Raw genomic sequence first — 17,085 nt, 5'->3', positions numbered from 1 at the left:
CGCTCAGAATCTTCTCTCGTTATCGATGGGTGGCTTCCGACGCTATTCCAGCTTACTGGGATGAAACTATAAATTGTCTGGTTCGCGCCGGCGTGGCCCTCGATGCGGCGGGAAGGGAGACGAAGAAGGACAAAGTGCCGGTATATTTAATGGTAGTTAACAGAGAAAACTGGTATTGGTACAGTTCTCTGTGTACGGAGAGTACTCGCATACATGCGCTCGGCGTCAGTGTTGAGGATATCGATGGTGGGGTACGATGCAGGTGTTGGCCTTGGGCTCCCTAACACCAAGCCTACAATCTCTAAGGCTCGTCTATATATACGTGTTTCTCGTACGTGTCCATACGCACCACCACCGAGATTCCGAGTTATATACTCATAACGCAACACCGCGTCGTCAATCCCGGGTCTCTTTGTTTAAGCGGCATTCGGCCACTTAAACGACACGGCTCCGTCTACGTAAAATCGCGAGAGACGCGCCTGTCATCGCCAATATCCCGCGCGAGAGATTCGGAGGTGTCCGATTTAAATTCCGCCGGATAACCGCGAACGGCGATATCCTCCCCCCACGCCCACGCGATCAAGGATTTCGATGCGATTAGAATGGCCGGTGCAAGGACAGCGGAGACTTTCCAGCGGATAGGTCTATCATTGAATTAATTCGTTTCACAATGGGACAAGGGTATAAGTTACAATCTCGCGACGATTAGCGATTTTATCGATGGATCGCAGCTACTGGAACACCTTCGTGATAACTGCATTGGTATTTGACAATTACTCGCTGTACACAATCTCTGTCGCTATGTTTATGAATTGTTTCATCAATATTTACGAGTTAATCACCGCCAGCAGAAATTAATGTTACTCGTGGAGAGACGTACCTCGTAAGTCTAATCTTCCAGTCACTCGGTTGCGTGGCTCGACCGTAAACATGGCGACTGCGGCTCGGCGGTGCCGAGGGACTCGCATGAATATGTACGCGATATTCCGTGGCTGGCACACGAACCACGAAGGCGTCGGCGATGGCGTCAGCTAGACCGCCGTGGATTTATCCCGCGCCCGGTGTGTGTAGCGTAAAGTCGGCCATTAACGCTATCGTATATATTGTTATTATTCCGGGCGCGCTTTTATGCAAAGCAGACGCAGAGGGGACGACGCGCCTATGGGTATAACGCGATAGACGCGAGACCGATCGACGGAAGAAGGCCTTGGAGAAAGTAGATACACGCGGGAGGGGAGGGGGACTATACCATCATCATCATCGGGCGGCACATCATCGGCGGCGGCGGCGGCGGCGGCGTCAGCGGCTGCGGCGAGGCGCGTGCATCTCTCGCTCGGCGTAGCACGGTGTGGCTTTCCAGCATCGAGCGGGAATAAATTACCGGCGGTACCGTTACTGTCTCGCGCTCACCCGCCACGCCGTGTTTACTCCGCACCGGCCACGCCGGAGAGATGTTCGGGATTTTCAAGATTGATGCCGCCGAGCCGAGCGCGAGCACGAAGCTAAATATTTGCTGTAATAATATCGCTATTATGGCGAGGCCGTATCAGCGCGGTATACACGGGATGTGTGATTAATATGACCGAGAGAGTTGGGCACAATGAACTGTTAAGTAAGCACATTTGCGTTTATGCGAATATGTTTAAATGAGGACTGACATGGGAATTAGAAACAGATAAACACTCGACGCCAATATGCAATTCGACGCGAAAGAAAGAAGATAATAGGTAGAGCAGTGCCAGTTTATACTCCACATTTAATTGAAACGTTGAAAACATACCATGTAACGCTTTAACATAGATTGCACAACATTTGCATTTGTTACAAAATAATTTATCGTATAAAATTGTAATTAATCCGCGTGGCACGAAAGAATTTTAACGATAATTTATTGGCTGGTGATGTGCGTAACACAAGCGATAAATGAAAGGATGTGGAAATAAATTATTGTCAATAAGCACTGGGCGCAATTTGCCTCTCCCACGCGTACACGTGGAACACCTGGAACACGCGGTTTATGATGACCGAAGGGCGTATTGCATCAAGTCGTTTCATCATTCCCCGCGACTTTTCGCCTTCACGCTCTCACAACAATGCACCGATTCCATAGAGATTCCTCGTGCCGCGTGCGCACTCACGTCAAGCATCCTCGCCTGGAATCTCAAACGATTTTTTCCCTCGTTTCTGTCAACCTGCTGTCGTCGCGCAACATATTTCGTCGCGCGATTGCGACAGCGGCAGATTGCAGAGGTTGACGTCTGAATGCAACGATATTACTCTCGCGACGCTATCGAGAAAAAAAATTGGATGGAAAAAATGGAGATATATTTCAACCTTTTACACACAAATAAGGAAAAAAACATTTTTTTACATAAAATAAATTCTTTATCATTCCGTGTGTGACTTTTGATATGAAAAATCCGTTTGTACCTTTTTTTTCGCTAATATTAATAAAAGTGAAGGTTTTATGGTGTTACCACCGAGAAATAAATTTAACTACGCGAGCGAGATACCGCAAGATTACTTACGATCGCGCGACGTGTGACGTCAGGCACGGCCACGTGTCGAAGATGGAAAGAGAGGTCGCATGAGAGGTCCTGCAGAGCCGGTGGTTCCAGGAAGAGATAATTTCAGGAGACGAGTAACAAGATGCTCCAAAGATAGCTCGTGTATATATTCGTGCTGTCTTACAATATCGACACGCAACATACAAGCAAAACCTTTATTGATATAAAAAAAAAAATAATAATCGAACATCACGTAAAACGGACCAGTTATATTCGACATGTTATTATCGGTGCGACTCGGTATTATGTAATACGAAGTCAAACGACACCTGTGTCAGATTTCCAATCGGTATTAAAAATTATCCCGCAATTCTCTCTTTTTTTTACGGCACGCGAGTTTTGAATAATTCATCTTTCGAAGTTGATGTGTAAGTTAACGGCAAACCGCGCTGGGTTTTGTATTACGTAAAGGGGGGGGAAAAAAAGTGCAATTATTACACTCTCTTCCCGCGTTTTCCAATGTGACGCAGAAAAATCCAATCCAAGTGATTACCGCAACAGCTTACTCTGAGAAGTCGCAAATACACCGCGCGTCACCCCGTCAGGAATTATTGCCATTACGCTGTTGGGATAATTATCGGTTGCGCATGTAACAACACACTGGAGATCGCGTAACGATACGCATCCCGTGACAGTATGCAGTAATGCGTATTTATGTGGCGTACTTGATGTCTGCCCGATGTCAAATTCATATTAATTTACATCATTATTCGAGTTTCTCTCCATCCCCAAACTTTATTGTATCATTTCAACGACATACCTAAATTTGTTAAGTATTTTTTTCTAGAGTCAATTAACGCGTATTTTATAATAGCAGGTAAAATATTCGCTAGCAAGTTGAAGATTGATCAATTTCTCGCAAGCGAAAATTTAATGATAATCGAACGCGCGAGTCGCGCTGTGGAACCAGCTTAAGCCTCTCTTCGTGACGACGCTCGCGGTCGAGCAGTGCGCCTCGTGACGTCAGTGGTGACCACGTGCTGAACAAGAGGGAGAGTCGGAGAGTAGAGGAGCCTCTCCGTGCCTCTCTCGTATCGTATGGAGCGTGGCCCGGGGATCAAGGACGGTTTTACTCGCGAGAAGCGGGGCCGCGTGTCCCTGCATCTCGTCGTGATGCTGCGGCGGCGGGGAGGAAAGGAGGTACGTGCAGGAGGCAAGAGTGGCCTGATGGACGAAAGGGGAGAAGAAGGAGCGAGAAAGAGAAAGAGAGAGAGAGAGAGAGAGAGAGAGAGAGAGAAAGAGAGAAAGAGAGCGGCGAGGCAGGAGGGAGAGTAGGTGAGGGCAGCGACGGAGGGAAAGAAAGGCTGTGCAGCGTGAAGGAGAGAGGGACGCGGTTCAAGTTATAATGCTCCGCTCGTCCACTGTCCCGAGGAGGTGAGGAAGAGGGAAAGGGAGACAGAGAGTACCCCGAGAGTTCGCTTACTCGCTTCAACTTCTTTCTGCCGTCTCTTTCCTATACGGGTCTGCCCCGCAGCGTCCCTCTGGTTCCTTCGTCCTCGTTGCACCGCACTCTCCGCGGGGAGATAAAGAGAGGGACGAAGAAGGGAAAGGGACGATAAAAAGAAGGGGTCAGGAGAGAAGAGAGGGCGGCGGAGGTGGTAGAGGCCACGGGTAGGGAACGGGGAGAGAGGAGTTAGGAAAACGTGTCCCAGCCTGCACGACCCGGTACACTACCTGCCAAGAATTCTGACCATAACAAAACGATATGTACGTACCATCGACAAGATCGACCGACGTCGATGAAAAGCGAAACGGCGGATTTCTAAACTACGTCGCGAGGAAAAGTAGACTCTTCAGGAAAATAAACACTACCGCTGTCTCTGTTATTTTAGCAAACGATTGCGAATTATAAATCCGGTTGCTCAATCCGTTCCCCTTTTTCAATAGCGGAGTAACTTCTTGTTGTACGTAGGACTTAACATCTGCATCACAAATCCACGTGGAAATAAACAAATTAAGTTGAAGACCTGATAAAAAAGTACAGACGAACAATAAACCATCTTGGGTTGACTGACGATCATCTGGTGCAACGGTTCAAGAGGTCAATGCTGTTTATCCCGCCTATTCCGTTCACGCAGTAATGTTAATTAATTTACGAAAATGTAAAACGATTGCATTTAAATGAGAACACCGTAGCCACACTTGACGTCGAGAAAAGGGTCCAGGCAGGTCTATAAATATTATATCCTAGCCGGCTCTCTCGGCCGTTAAGTGGTGCTCGCCACGTCGCATCTGGATGCGATCGTGGTTATGCAAAGATTTCCGACAGAAATTATGCAAAAAGTTCTGCTCACGGTGCAACGGACTTGCGTACGATTCGGCGCCGAATCGTGGGGAGTCATGGAACGCGCGGGAGAGGACGTTTTCTTTTTTTTGTCGTCGTCGTGAGGAGAGGAGGACGAGGACCGGGACGGGTGAGGGAGGAAGTTAGGAAAACGTGTCCGAGCTTGCACGACCCTGTACAGTCGCGTCAACGAGTTTTTCAGCGACGGCACGCCGCAACGTATCGGATCGGCGCGAACGCACGATTACGAGACGACGATCTCTCGTATTCGAGAGCACCGGTCCGAATAGCGACACACCGGTCCCCGGTATCGGGCGAATCGAATGATTCCCGGCACGGAAGAACGTTTCACCTGAAACGAAGTATAATCCCGTTGCCTCGCGAACGTCCCGCCTAAACGGAGCCGGGCCGGGTCTCTCGCGGCGCAGCTCTTGCCGCGACTATACCGGTTTTAAATTATCATAAACCCCTTAACCCCGCGCGAACTAAATTATTTTTGCGCTTTCGTTCGAGCACAAGTTGCAATAACCCGGGAATACGGTTTCTCGATATTGGACGTTTCGCCGTTTATTTTGCACGTTTTCGTCGCGATCGCGGGTTATTGCGTCGTACGTCGGAGAGACGGAGCTTCGGAGTAACTCCGGTAGCTTGCCTGCTCTTCTCTGCGCTTGGATCGCATCAAACCGGAGTGCGTCGGAAAAAAGTGTGTTATCACTAGCGATTACGTTGCTAAATCATTACGTAATAACATAAGAGCGCTGAATATAAGTGTACGACGCGCTCGCTCGTTAACCGGTGATAACGATCGTGACAGATACCGCATTAAACCGAGCGCCGTAGCATCCGTTAGATCGTTATCAGATGGAAAATCGAGCCGCGGCCGGATCGCCGTTGTTTTTTTTTTTTTTTTTTTTTGCAACCACCGCATAAATTCAGCGAGTCCCCTCTTGCCCCGCCTCCTCCTCCACCCAATGATAGGTTGTATTCGCGTATTTCGCATTACCACGCGCGCGGGCGCGCGAAAAAAATTCGGACCTGCTGGCGAGAACGAGGGAGATGATTGCGCTGACCTTGAAGGCTCCGCGTCAGTGCACAGCCATAACCGAGTCGCGTTATTGCGATACTTTCATAGTGCAACTGCCACAACGTGACAATAAACTAACGGCCGAGCTGATGCCGCGCGCGCTGTTCATCGCATTACCTTCTCGCCTGTTATATCTTTTTGCCTACGTTCTTCTCTCTTCCTTGACATTATTCACGATGCGACATAACTCCCGCCGCGGCGTAGCCAACGGTACTTTCTTATTGCGGGGGACCCTAGATTATCTATTTATTTTATTACTTGCAGCCCTTACACACACGTGCGTGGACGGCGCACGTGCGGACAGTGGACACATCGCTGCTATTTTCATCAAATCACAGTGAATGTTCTTCGTACGTTGCATAGAAATACAAAAAAGAAAAGACTTTTTAAAAACACGATGTAAGAATGAAGAAAAAAAAGTTTTATTAATTAATATACGTGTATCAAGTTTGCTTACGTATTGCATCATGAATATTGAAATAAACTGAACGGATGCGTTTATTATTTTTTTTTTTTATTTGCTCAAAATGCGCTCGTGTTGAACGGCGTGATATCTAAGAATCGCAGAAGAAGTTTCTGAAGTGTGCACCTCGGAGCCAATGGAACGCATCGTCGGGTAAAGTGAAGTTTACTTACGCGTCGTGCTCGCAAGGCCAGTAAAAGTAATAGGAGCTAGTCGGCGCTCGTATACATGCTCGTCGAGGCGCAAGTCGAAGACAACGGGCAGACTTTGCGGAATATTTCTTTCTCGCCGCCTGGAATCTCCATTGTCCTCGAAACGGCGAGGCGCGTCGCACTTCCTCCTTTCGCCGCCGACAAATGTCTCACCGAAAAGACGCGAGTTACCATCGGCATATCCGTGATTTTACAATTGGCATTAACGCAGCCGTAACTCGTCAATGTAAATATTTATGGTAGCGTATCCGACATGGAAAGCGCATCCGCGCGGCCAACGATACACCTCTGGATGTGTATTTTTGTAAAATATCGTGCACATGAATATTCAGCGGAGTTTGTTAGACTCGAGCGGCACTCTTGTGCAAAGGGTAGTTAGTATACCGAATAATTTGTATACCGCGCGCGAATCCCCGAATGACTCAATCGCATTAAAGTCGATGGGACCGGGCGTGTATCTGTTCGTCGAGGTGGAAACGTCGTTCGAAATCAATCCGTCGTCGAACGCGGCAAAACGACAGCAAAGTCCAATACGAATTTGATACCAAACCGTCGCAATTATTCGCGTGGTTATTCCCCATCTTAGTATCGCGTTACGGCGTGGTAAACTCAAACTCCTCCATACTATCGTAGGTATTCAATTTCCGGGACATCCAGGAACGCCTGGGAGCTTCCGCTCGTAAAACGCGCGCGTACGACAATCGCGACGATTTCGACGGCAAAGATCGCAAGTGTAATGCTCGCATAAAGTCCTCCCTCCCCCCCGTTCATAGCGTTTCCTGGCGGCAGATAAGGCCTTGGGGAAGGTCAGTGTACAAACTAAGCACGCGAGAGAGGAACCACCAACGTAAGAGAGAAAGAGAGAAAGATGAGAGCCGCGGGTGAAGAGTCGCGATTGCAATTGGGCAATCCGGCGTGTTCCCGACGGCGGGAGCTCGAAATGGGAAAATGCGGAGTGCGCCATTTCGCGGGGATATCAAAACCGCCGTCGTCGTATCGTTTCGCGCGCGCTGGTCGCGGCGCCTTCCCCGGGAGACTTCTTCGTTCCGGGCGACAACGCGCGTTGTCCTAGGATAAGGAGAGGAGACGATAACAGGACCTACCACTACGCGTGGGCGCCTGTCGGCGTCGGAGCGAGGGGCTGGCGGAAGGAGGAGGAACGAGCGAGGAAGACGGAGAAAAGACGAGTGGCCGTACGAGACCCTTAGCATTACCAAGTCAAATACGGCGAACGTTGCCCGTCGCCGGAAAAATAGCGAGGACGGAGGAGGAATCAAGGAATCCCCGGCGACAACACTATTGTTTGCCCGCGCCCCGTGAATGGCTTTTTCCTAGCGGCAGCGAGGCGTCACGGACGCAGCTTCAATTTACAGGAACGACGTTGCGGGTGTATTCCCGGCACCTGTAAGTTTAGGCGGACGCTTCCTCAGGGAGACCCCACGGATTGAATTCTCCCCGATGCGCGTTCGACTTTGCGTTGGTAACGGCGAAACGCGTGTTTCCAGATAGAATCCCGAATCTCGGTGTCGCTGACCGATTTACGAAGGAAAATATGTTTCCGTGGAAAAGCATTGCCTAATCACACGAGAGAAAAGTACCGATGTAATTGAAGACTGTATAGATAAAGGTTATTACATTATTTATCCGAATTATTAGCAGCTGCAATTGCGACGCCAGTGGCAATCGTACGCGTGGCGGAATCGAAAGTGCGAGCGAGAGCGCGCACATGCGACAGGAAAGAGACAGAGGAGGGAGGGAAATATTGCATCAGAGATCGCCTACGGAGTCGCTGGCATTTTGCACGGCGTCGTGTATATGCTCGAGAGAGTTTATCGTCCTATACTTGGATCGTCGTTACTACTCGCGCCGCCGCCGCAGCCTCGCGAGTCTCGACTCGCGGGGAAAAAATTGTCGTTCGATTTTCATGGCTCGGTAAATCCTAGCGCGTCGCAACCGTCACCGCCACCGCCGCGCGACGAGTTTCGCAAGCATCGACGATGAATCTGGGAGATTGGCGAGTCCGGAGATGAAGATTGGCGACATCGAGCGGCGTCGCCGGCTTCGATAATCGATCGCCAATTACCCGTACCGCTAATTATGATTTCGATCATTAATAAATGAGTTGTTTTGATCGGCGCGCGCGCGTGTAAGTCGTATAGGCATCGTCAAGTACGCCGTAGCTCGATCATTATTGAACCTGCTATCACGGTGTACTTAAAATCAAGGCTGCCATGCTGCCGGACTTAAATCAATTTGATCACCCGATACTTGTAATTATGTGTCTTTGCTGTTACAATGTTTAATGATTGATACGATACAAGCGCGTGATAGTCGCATTTTTTTTTACAGAGAATTAAAACACAACGATATATGAGCAATATTTTCTTACTTTCTTGTAGGAATTACGTCACTATATAAAATATTCGTTTCCCTCGTGCTTGGCATTGAATTAATTCGCAATTTGGCGTCAACGCATACCAAGATCACGATTATGATGATCAATGTCAGTGTTGCGACGTTAAATGGGTTACATGCCCGTGACGCTCTGCAATCATCATCCTCGACCGTTACGTCCATCATACGACCGTTTAGCCCAATTCTGTTTGGCTGGTAGTTGAAACGGTGTCGTGGCGGAGCATCGATTTCCGTGACGCAATTGCTCCGCGGTGTTCCTGACCTGCCTTCTCGTTTCTTCTCTCTCTCTTTTTTTAAATGCCCCACCGCCAGGCCCACAGCTAGGCAATCGCCAACTCGGTGGCCAAGAGCCAACCGAGTGGTAATCGCAATCCGAGCATAGGCCACCTCATAACGACGGACAACCGGTAGGCTGTAAAGCCGTCGTAATTCCCGCAGGATAAAAATCCTGGCACACGCTCTCCCCGGCATATCCACCGCCGCCGATGGTAATGGTAGGCCAGCCAGGTGGTGGGGCGGAAAGACCGACCGTTTCTTGGCTTGCGACACCCTTCGCAGGAGAGACCAGCGTTTTCCGCTCCTTGGCCTTAATTAACATCTGACACGAGTCCACTATACCACCACCAGCCTGTCTCTGCCGCGTCGATCTCCCGCCGGACTTCCAATGTACTACTGCTTCTTTTTTTTTCCCTCTTCCTTTGCCTTCTAATGCCGTTTAATTGCTTCCCCAGCTGTTGAGAAGTGGCTGAAAGAAGTGTTGACCGATGGCTGCGCTTGCTTAACCCTGAACGTCGTTTTGCCAGGTGCGAGGGAAAAGATAACATCTCATGGGTATTTAATTCACCGTGAAAATTCGTAGAATTGATATCGCAACGCGCGAACAATTACTCGAATGTCGTGTGCCACTCGTTACGTCGTAATTGACGCCCTCCCTTTCCGAGGGACAAAAGTGAGATTCGTCAACGAAGAAACCTGAAACTAAACAAAAAAGCGAGACTTACTTTTTTTTCGTTTGCGGAAAACACCAGTTCGCCAACATCCAAAATAAACATCGAGGACAAATATCAAGAGATTATTTATTTAACGAAGCTTAAAATTGCACGTAACACAAGTAGGCAGACAACAAGGTGTCGTTTCGTAAGCAGCAAGTCACGTTCTTAATCACTTACTTTCCGGAGAAGGCAATTTAAGAATCATAAAGTGCATAAACGCGATTCGAAAGTCGGAACTGAAACCAATTGTTTTATCATACGGTCTACACGAATAATACATAACAAGAAATATGGAGCCGGGGGGAGAGGGGGGGGGGAAGAGAAAGAGAAAGAAAGAGAAGGCGAAACCGCCGTCAGGTAGCAGTCGAGAGTGTCGAGATGCGAGATCGCGATTGCGCGCGGGATCGATAAATCAACGAACCGGGGTGATCGATCATAAGAAACGACCACGGCGCGGTTCGGCTTCCAGCGCGGGACGGCGATTAGCGGGGACGTTCAGATAATTAGTATATATTCATCGCGCGGCTGAATTACGTAATCCCTGGGACGCTGCCCCGGGCGCGATTCGTCATTCGGCCGCGATCACCAGTCATCGACACCGAAATGAAATTCATCCTTGATGCACTCCGAAATTGATTCCGTTCGTTAACGCGGCCGAGAGCTTGTTGCCCGCTCGACGATCAATCTTGTCGCGTCGAGAAATTCTGAGTACGTAGCAGGATATTCAAACACGTGGCCCAATATATAAAGTATATTATAAATAAATATGTAAGTAAATTTATTTAGAATACAATAATTTTAAACATTGAGTCACGATTCTATTATACATGCATTCAGAGATTTTACGATAGAATATTTTGTATATTTGAAAAACTTTGTATATATTAAGAAAAAAACATTGTTCTCAATTTTATCTATAATTATAGTATAATTACATATATAATTAAGAACAATTGAATTTTAATATATGCCAAGTTCCTTCAAGATATGCTGTGACTAATAGCCGACGATGCCGTGGGCTAATTACGCAGCGCTCGATCATGACGAATTAATTACCGGACGGTAATTCGTCGGATGACGGGTCAAACTTACTTACATGATGCCGAGTAAATAGCCGTAACACGATAAGCGCGCGTAAACGCATAATGAAACCTTAATTTCTGCACGCATCCGGGCACGGAACATCGCGGCGCGATATCGATCGGCGGGGCCTGTAGCCGTGAGAAGCGGAAATGTAGACGCGAAGACGCGTCCGTGAACGTCGCTCGGAGCGATAGAAAAAGCCGAGGGAAATACAGCGCGTGCCCTATAGCCGAATACGAAGAACAATGGTCCGCCGTTGAAAATTAACATTTTTACACGCAGAACGCCGACTGCGCCGCCGATTATGCGCGCGCGCGCGCGATGTGGCGGTCGGTTTGCATGATGAAGGCTCATTGTTCTGCAACGGCAACGACGTAGCACGCCCGTAGTAACCTTGGCCCCGTTATTATTTGCTAATCTTCGCACTCCGCGATCTTGCGCGAGCGCAGCGAGCGAAGAGCGCGCGCGGTTCCGCCAGTGCGATAGCTTTGTTTATGAATAGCTTCATCCTCGCCTCGGAGCGGGCGAAACAAAGATACCGAAGAGATAGACTTGCTCACATTCGATAACGACACCGTATTAAATATACTATATAGTTACAACGATTAAGCAAAGCGTTGCAAATTAGAGAATCGTATTTCCTTTTTTCGTTTCAGCCGATACAACTTTGCACGATACGCTCGTCCTTATTATACAAAGGAAAGTGTTGTTTATAATACAATTTTATTATTATATATAACATAATATAATACAGGATCGGAAAAAGTGTTCCGTGTTGAAGCAGGCTGGCGATTGACCTACTGCCAGCCGCGCAAACGTTCGAATTTTCCCTTAGCGGAAAGAGAACTTTAAACGATACTACGAATTATTATCTCGGAAGTAGTTCGCCGTGGCGGCTCACGCCTGAATGAGCGCGCGTGTTGCCCCGGACGAGCGCTCTCTCGCTCGCCGGAGCTGATACCACAACACAGATCATGTAATCACTATTATAAAGGTATATACAGCGGTAGCGAAATTCAGATAAAATCGCGTTGCCCGACGTTACCTGGAAGAGAATAACGATCGCCGATAGTGTTTCCAGCGGCACGTGGTTCTGCGAATTTTATGTCCCATCGTCCAGTTGCATTCGTTGCCCGCGCTCCGGCCGTACGCGTACAACGGTATATGCACGGGACAGTAATAAGGTGGAGAAGGTGGCAAAGGGGAGGAGAGGATAGGCTTGGTGAACAGACGGGGGAGACGAGGAGGGCTCCCCTTCGAGCAATTTTCTACCTTTGTTAGGCAAGCCTCGTAGGGAGGGGGGAGGGGGGGGGGGAAAGGAGGCAGGGAGGAAGGAGAAGGAGAGTCGCGCGGATACCGGCGATATAAACGAGGCCTGATGCAATTAGTTTTACGAGAGAGAGAGACAGGGTGTATAGATGGCTACTGTGGCATTAAAGTGCCACTAAGGCAGACACGCTCGCGCTTTAGTGCTTCTGCGTACGTTACTGCCAATGAGTCGTAATCGGACGGTCGCGGGGAGATTTAGCTCAGGGCTAGGCGAAAGTATCGGGCACGGACGATCGTCGGTATATCCGCCGCTGTTCTAAGGGCTGAATTATGTCGCGGTACCGGCGAACGTTAAGATCGCAATTTCAGCTTCTTCCAGGCAACACACACACACGCGCACACACACAAACTGGGATGAGGAAGAGAGCCCAGCAGCCGCGTGTGAAGCCGCACTCTCGGAGCCAATCGTCGTAAAAACGATGTTACACAGGCGTGGATCTCTCGCCTGCGTAGTAAATTTCGTGGTGTCTTATTAATACGGCAACGCGCTCAAAGCAACATTCGCGTAGAAATTTCTCATTTGCTTATGCTATAAAGCGCTTCGAAAAAACCGCAACGATTTTCCCAGAAAGCTAATTGCGAAAATTGAACGAAACTCGTTGTACGCACCTTACGGTGTTGCGCAAGATCAATTGTGCGCACTTACACGCACTTTCAGCTATTGCACATATGTGCAAGCGGTCTAAGAATCATATATATCGTACTCTCTTTGCGGCGTAATAGTAAGGGTTCAATTATACGGACTAATGATCGCAATCAGGCTGAGAGATCGCAATTTCTTTTTTTTTTCTAGGTGAGATGCCGCTTAAAGCCGTCTACAATTTTTTTACACAAAGAACAGTAATTTTTTTTATAAAATAGGGAAATAGTAAATAATTTCAAATATTTGATATCAAAAGCAATAGATTGTCTCAACATTTTCTCAAGAGACACTAGGCTCAAATAATCTGTTGCCTTTAAGGAAACTGAAGCTGCTCGTCGTTAATTACTAATTACTTTCATATTTGTATTGATGAAAGTATTGATTCTGTGACGCTGCATGAGGTTCTATGTAATAATTATATATCTTTATTAGAGATATAATTCACATCATCAAACATCTCACATAAGCTTGTTCTGCGAATTACTGCACGTGTGCTGCAGTCTCTCCGATGGGGAAACCGAAAGAGAGCAGATAATAAACCAATTTTCATGTAATGTGAAGAAAACTTATTAAAGGTTTCGTCGTTTCATGCGCGTTATTAGAGACGACTCGTGACTTTCGTAATGCGAATAATAATTTTCCTTAGCTACCCGTTTGAAAGCGGATTTAGCAAAGAACCTTTCCTTGATTAGTGCCTGCGTTCTCACTCCATTACTGACGCCATGAAACTTTTCTTTGATTCATTTCATTGGTAGACTTAACGTTAACACGCTTAATTTTGCTTTTGACGCTTAATTGTAAAAAAAAAAAAAAAAAAAAAAACAAGAAACGAAATTTCAAGTACACATTTAAAAAAACACTAAATCCTTGGATTTTAATTAATAATAATAATAAGTATTATATAACAAGATAGACTTTATGCAATTATGTTTATATGAAAAAGTCCATTATCACCGAAACAATCCTGGCACGTGTTACGTATCAGGACTTACGTTGCGACTGGCAATATTACACAAAGTGTACACATCTAGATTCTTTTTGTTTAAAGTGAATCTTATATAAACCCATAGTGATTGATTGATAATTTATCGTACGCGTTCGAGTACCTGTACATATCGTGTACAACTCGAGAAACAATACATGAATAACCGATCACGTAACTAATCGTGCCGATGATCTCGCGTAACAGTCGTTTAACATTATCAATTGTCCCGAAGCGCTTGCCTGTATGTGTACGTGCACGCAACACCCACACACACACACACACACACACACACATTGCGGGACCGGACAGACGTCACGTGGAGTGACTCAAAAGGACGCTGCATGCAAAGCGAATCTTCCTTCCAATTCGACAATGGTGGGACCCGAGAAGGACACGCGTACACCCGAGTGCACTCGAGACGCTGTCTCTCTGTGTGAGATACCCTCCTGTGCGGCATTGTCTACCTTGCGGTTTTACAATAATGACGACGACGCGGCATACAGAGAGCTTCATTTAGCGATGCCTTTGACCGATCACCGCTTTGAGGAATCATTTAAACTCCTTGTCGTCAAACAGCAAATACGATTTTCCCCCCTGATAAACGCCCGAGCTCCGAACTCACCTTTGCAACAACAATCGGAACAAACGGAATCGTCGCTCGTTGTGTTCCGTACTTCGAGAACAGTTCGGGAGAGTTCATCCGCGAGCTTGTTCCTACTACGCACTAAATCTCGCGCTCGCACGAATGCGCGTTACAAAGAATCTTTATTCGCGGAAAGGACTGAAAGCAAGAATGACTATTAGGCGCGCGCGGCATGGATTTCTGCTTGTTAGAGTAATTGAGGAGCTGTAAAGCAACGGAGCGTGAATAAAGCGTTCTTTTATAGTAATCAAACACTTTCTCTACGAGATACGGCGAATTTTGCCGCAACAAGAAGCAGCGCTACAAAGAACAGGCGGATTAAATCGAAATCTCGAAATTTATTATACATCCTTTTTTCATTTACATCCAATTCTCTCCTTTTTTTTTTTTTTACATATGTGTATCTGCCGACAGGTAAAAATGTTACCTCTTATCACTACAATGTTTCCTAGTGTAATTCAAATCGTATCGACGGTATTTGCTCGCGACAAAAACCGGCGAAATGCGAAAGGGCGATATATCTCACTCGCTACGCTCGCTATCGCGTCTGGCGATCGCATCGAGGATGAAAACTTTCTCACGAGACGTATGGCCGACGAGACGGGCCTTTATCAGGCGACCGCAGTGATAACAGGAAACCACCACGGATTGACCGCGATGCGTTTGCAGTACCGCGAGGGTTTCTACCTCTCGCGCTTACGTGGCACCATCGATAAGCGATCCGGCGTAAACTGATTTATGGCGCTAAGTAGGTCGTAGACGTTAATGCGCTTCTCTCTCTCTCTCTCCAGCTTCGGCGCATCCGACGTGTCCCATTTGAGCGTGCGTACAGCACTTCCGCAGAAATAAATAAGCTTCAACTTTACTTTAGATAAGGACTCCCGTTGTCACATATGCATTATGTACGCATCAAGATAAGTAACCCTATTTACAAGCCGCGCTTACGACAGCTGGACGAAAGCGAGCCGTGCTCCTCCTCCCTCCCCCCCCCCCATTTCGTTAGAACAAACGAAGAAAAGATCTAACGTAATAAACCGAAGATACAAAAGTATAACTTAAAAGCGATATATCTACCGCCTCGCGGCGGGAGCGCTGCCGAGCGAGCTTGCCCGAAATACGAGGTTGTTGCCCGTCCGCTGTTAACAATGATATCTCGGGATCCGAGCAAACACCATTATTTCTGCCTATATCTACTGCGCAGATAGTGCTTGCGCTCGGAACGCCGCAAGCCGGGAATGGTCTCTGTAACGAATTTTTCAGGAATACGCTCGAACACACAGCGGAGCACGCTGATACCGAAAACGAACGAGGTTAGCAACATTATCGTAAATCTCAGGGGCGAGGGCACAGGAGACTCTTTAAAGACAGATTTATCGAGCGTCCGCAAGGAGTTAATTCTCCAGCTTGAACAACGCGGTCACTGCAAAGTGAAACCTATTAAACTTACTGTACCGCGAGATAAGTTATACATTACGTTTCATTCGCGTATTATTAACGAAATATAAATTATAAATACATCTTGCGCCCTAAAAATATTCCCCGTTGTATTTTAATAAAATTATAAACTCGTGTGAAACGAGACGTATCGATCGTCGATATGCTCCACAAAGCGATCAATTAATGTCACAACGTAGATTATTGAAATGATATTACCCACGCGGCGTAAGTTATCTCTCGTGCGTTATTAACGTATTCAATTAATGGGCTCTAACCCAGAAACAATCGCCCAGCCATCAGTTTCCGAACACCCCGGGGCACCTGGGTCTCATGGATGAGAATTTAGGAATCTCACGACGATGGTCGCGGAGACTAAATAAGGTCGTGCGTATGATAATGTCGCCATTATCGCGCCGCTGTAAGGTCGACTAGGGACCGTCAGATTTGGCGGGACACCTGAGTCTTTGTCAAGGACTTAATTAATTAAGGACCCTCGTACCGATTCGTCGCGCGAGGGTCGAAAGGGTTACGCGTTCGAACAGCTGATGTCCCCTTGTCAACGGCCGGGGGGGGGGAGAAAAAAAAGACGCTATTATAAATTTATTATTCGACTCTCGGGATGCAGCTGTGTAAGCACGGATGATCATCCTCCGTCGTGTTTTTTGTCGTCGAGTCGGTTCATTGTAACACATCTCTAATTATATTTCTCTCTGTAAGGCCACAAGCGAAATCCAGCCATCTTCGTGGAATAGAAGCGGTTATTTATCGAGCGCGGCGCACGTATCTACGCGCCAAACTACCTCTGTGCATCCTCTAAGATCCTGTTAAGGAAGATCCGACAGAATTCCCATTCTGCGCTTCATCGCACAACAAAAGCGCTTGTTGTCATGAATATATTACCCCCCCCCCCCTCCCCGCCCGAGGTGGAAAACTTGGCTGGGAAACGCA

At 47.4% G+C, this 17,085-nt stretch overlaps 1 protein-coding gene across 7 annotated transcripts in view; it reads right to left on the bottom strand.

Moving 5' to 3' along the window:
• Positions 1-17,085, bottom strand: part of LOC114255312 — a 285,016-nt gene that overhangs the window by 62,662 nt on the left and 205,269 nt on the right. The window contains exon 4 of one of the 7 annotated variants that reach the window (XR_004964954.1): positions 2,711-10,003. The exons of the other annotated variants lie outside the window; for them this stretch is intronic. The gene's annotated coding sequence lies outside the window, so the exon portion shown is untranslated. Of the gene's footprint in view, positions 1-2,710; positions 10,004-17,085 lie in introns of those variants that run through there. 7 annotated transcript variants of the gene reach the window in all.

Source organism: Monomorium pharaonis, chromosome 10 (genome assembly GCF_013373865.1).
Source record: "Monomorium pharaonis isolate MP-MQ-018 chromosome 10, ASM1337386v2, whole genome shotgun sequence".
Taxonomy (NCBI): domain Eukaryota; kingdom Metazoa; phylum Arthropoda; class Insecta; order Hymenoptera; family Formicidae; genus Monomorium; species Monomorium pharaonis.
The sequence above is the reverse complement of the archived record's forward strand: the minus strand, read 5'-3'. Positions and strand labels throughout refer to the sequence as shown.